This window comes from Tupaia chinensis, unplaced genomic scaffold (assembly GCF_000334495.1).
Source record: "Tupaia chinensis unplaced genomic scaffold, TupChi_1.0 Scaffold144392_1, whole genome shotgun sequence".
NCBI lineage: Eukaryota > Metazoa > Chordata > Mammalia > Scandentia > Tupaiidae > Tupaia > Tupaia belangeri.
Window position 1 is genome coordinate 1 of NW_006204252.1, and position 3794 is coordinate 3794.

The 3794-nt window shown below is 43.4% G+C and overlaps 1 pseudogene; it reads left to right on the forward strand.

The window, feature by feature from the left end:
- The first annotated feature begins 3 nt into the window (after nucleotides 1–3).
- LOC102471133 (leukotriene A-4 hydrolase pseudogene) lies at nucleotides 4–1170 on the forward strand (annotated as a pseudogene).
- Nucleotides 1171–3794: the final 2624 nt, after the last annotated feature.

Below are 3794 nucleotides of genomic sequence, written 5' to 3' on the forward strand. Positions count from 1 at the left end.
GCACTGGTGAGTGCTATTCGTGATGGAGAAGTCCCTGACCCAGAAGAGCCAAGCAGAAAAATATACAGATTCCATCAAAAAGTCCCGATACCCTGCTACCTGATTGCTTTGGTTGTTGGAGCTTTAGAAAGCAGGTAGATTGGCCCAAGAACTTTGGTGTGGTCTGAGAAAGAGCAGGTGGATAAATCCGCTCGTGAATTTTCTGAGACTGAATCTATGCTTAAAATTGAAGAAGATCTGGGAGGACCATATGTATGGGGACAGTATGACCTGTTAGTCCTGCCCCCATCGTTCCCTTATGGTGGCATGGAGAACCCTTCTCTGACTTTTGTAACACCTACTCTACAGGCAGGTGACAAATCACTCTCCAATGTTATTGCACATTAAATATCTCATAGTTGGACAGGAAATCTAGTGACCAACAAAACTTGGGATCACTTTTGGTTAAATGAAGGGCATGCTGTGTATTTGGAACACCACATTTGTGGACAGCTGTTTGGTGAAAAGTTCCGACGTTTTCATGCCCTGGGAGGATGGGGAGAACTACAGAATTGGATAAAGACTTTTGGGGAAACAAGTCCTTTCACTAAACTCGTGGCTGATCTGTCAGATACAGAAGCTTACTCTTTAGTTCCCTATGAGAAAGGTTTTTGCTTTACTTTTTTTACCTTGAACAACTTCTTGGAGGACCAGAGGTTTTCCTGGGATTCTTAAAGGCTTATGTGAAAAAATTTTCCTACAAGAGCATAACTACTGATGACTGGAAGGACTTCCTATATTCCCACTTTAAAGATAAGGTTGATATTCTCAATCAAGTTGATTGGAATGCCTGGCTCTACTCCCCTGGACTGCCTCCAGTAAAACCCAATTATAATATGACCCTGACAAATGCTTGTATTGCCTTAAGTCAAAGATGGATCACTGCCAAAGACAACGACTTAAGCTCATTCAATGCCACAGACCTGAAAGATCTCTCTTCTCATCAGCTGAACGAGTTTTTAGCACAGGTTCTCCAGAGAGCACTTCTTCCATTGGGGCACATAAAGTGAATGCAAGAGGTGTACAACTTCAATGCCATTAACAATTCTGAAATACGATTCAGATGGTTATGGCTCTGCATTCAATCGAAGTGGGAGGAAGCAATTCCTTTGGCTCTAAAAATGGCGACTGCAGAAGGATGAATTAAATTTACACGACCCTTATTCAAGGATCTTGCTACCTTTGACAAGTCCCATGATCAAGCCGTCCGTACCTTCCAGGAGCATAGAGCAAGGATGCACCCTGTGACAGCCATGCTGGTGGGGAAAGATTTAAAAGTGGATGAAGGACCTGCCTATTGCTGATTTTAGAAATGTCACTTTTTAAAATTGAATTCATAAAGAAATATAAAACTTCAGCTTATATTATAATTAAATGTCTTTTGAGTTTTGACTTTTTATTGTTTTGTTGGTGATTTTGCAAAAATAAAGCTGAGCTACCTTTTCTTTTTTTACCGCTCACTTCTCACTCAAGTGAGACACCTGAACATCAACCTCGAATCCCCTCCCCTCGCAACTCAAAGACTACCATCCACCATGGGCAGCCCCCTCCACTTCATGCATCTCATCTGTTTTTGTTTCCTCCTTGGTTCACACCCTTGCCATCTCATTGAGATTACATGATACTCAACCACTGCTTCATCTCTTCCCCTTCTATTTGAATCCCCTTAGTGTGAACAGAATAAACTCTCTAAATAAAAATTAGATTGTCTCATTCCACAGCTTAAAAATCATCCAGATAAAAATTTAACTTTCTAGCATGATTCATAAGCTGTCCTGGACCTGGACCTTACCTTACTCTCCACTCTCAACTCCCACCATCCCCACCCTACCACTCACACTGCACTCCAACCATAATGAACCACTGAACCACTCTCTCCTGCATCTGCTCTCTCCACCTTCCTTCCAGCCAAGCCCTATCACTGCAGAACTAACTTCTATTTATCAGATATCACCACCACCTTTTTCTATGCTCCTAATACCTTCTCTAATATTTATCTCCTTCATCTACTTGGTCTTACAGAAAACCCCGAAGGAAAAAAGGTGCAATGAATAGAAAGCCCAAGTCTCTTTACTCTGCTATCTGGTATCCCCACACCCATTATTTCAGGGTGTTTGGAAACAACTGAATTGGAAAAGGACGATGATCTTCATTAAATGGAAAGCAGTCCCTTCCTAAAGCACTTCATGGATATATATTAATAAAGAAAAGGGGAAAACAAAACAAAAGCCCCAGGTACTAACTACAACATCACCAGGAACCAACCTGGCAACACCAAGGCTTAGCTTGGGCTTGTGTGGCCCACCAGAACAGTCTCACCCTCTCACTTCTCAATGCTTACATTTTTTCCCCCAAGGGCTTCTGCTTTACACAACAGACTGTCCTTTTCTGGACTCTATTTATCCAACTGGACAAGGGAAAGGTAGATTTTCCCTGATGGTGCTTTTGCCAGAACAGACCCACCAAGGGTAGGAGAAGGTTTCCGGACAGGAAAACATTAGACCCAAACACCAATAAAATGTACTTCCTGGCCAAAATCTGCAGCAGCATTACTGAGCCATGCTTGACTAGCAAAGGTAACACGCTCCACTGTAACCTGTCTTGCATGAATTATACACATGGTTGTCAATAAACCCAAACCAGGTCTTAAAAATGCTTGGTGAAGTGGGAGGAGGGACTGGGAAGCAGGAGAATCAGTCTCTCTAGGGCTCTAAGGGGGAAATGGGAGATGCTTCAGTTGAACTCTTGTAACATCCTCTAAGTAGATTTAAAAATATGTCTTAGCAGCAGTTATAGGACCTTCAGTCTGGGCTTCCTTCCCAGCCCCCAAGGCCCCCTGCCCCATTGACCTGAGACACCTGGAAACTGATTGTGCATATCGGGGCTTACAGAAGGAATGGGTTGAAGAAGAAGTCAAGGGTCAGCTCTGCACTTCTATCCTTCTTAACAGACAAATACTTCACTTTGGTGCCTGTTTAGCACTAAGCCAATTGCAGCAGAGAACCTGGAGGGTTAGGCCTTGGACTGCAGAAATAGGTGGAAAAGCATAGAAAACTCTATCTGAAAACAAGTTAACTGGAAAAGGGCTTTTTGTCAGAAAGTTTGCATTCTATAAGGAAGGTGAGCTTTCCTCACTCCCAGAAGGGATGGAGTGGGATTCCAAAGCAAGCTAAGATCACACATCCCAAAATCCTCATAAATTCATATTTAATGATGGCTATTTAATGGTGGCCTTCAGTCCTCTTCACTTCCAAGGAGTATCAGGAGATACCAAGAGCAAACAATAAGGAACAAAGCCAGAAGCCTACCTGCCCCACAGAGCCCTCCCAACCCCAGAGCACCCTGGAGTGCTTTCAGTCACAGGCCTGTCACACTCCAGGACCCTGCACACAGAGATCATGGCACCCTCTTCCACCCTCACTCCTACTGAGGGAACCAAGTTCCTCACAGACATGCTGCCAGGACCTTCCCTCAAGGGCTGCCAGGCTCTCTGACAACTCAAGCACACTTAATAACCCTATCTCCTGCTACCTCTACAGGAAAAGAGCAGATAAATGCCCACAACCAAACTCACCAGTCCACAGACTGTGAAGTTAGTTTCTCAAAGACAAACATGGATGCAGTAAAATCTTTGCTCACCATGTTTAGAGAATGAATTTGTTACTGCTTCTCCTTTAGTGCCAAAGTCAAGCTCCTTTGTAAATGTGTGATGAAGGTTAAATTTACTGGTCGGCCATAACTAAGGCAAACAATTG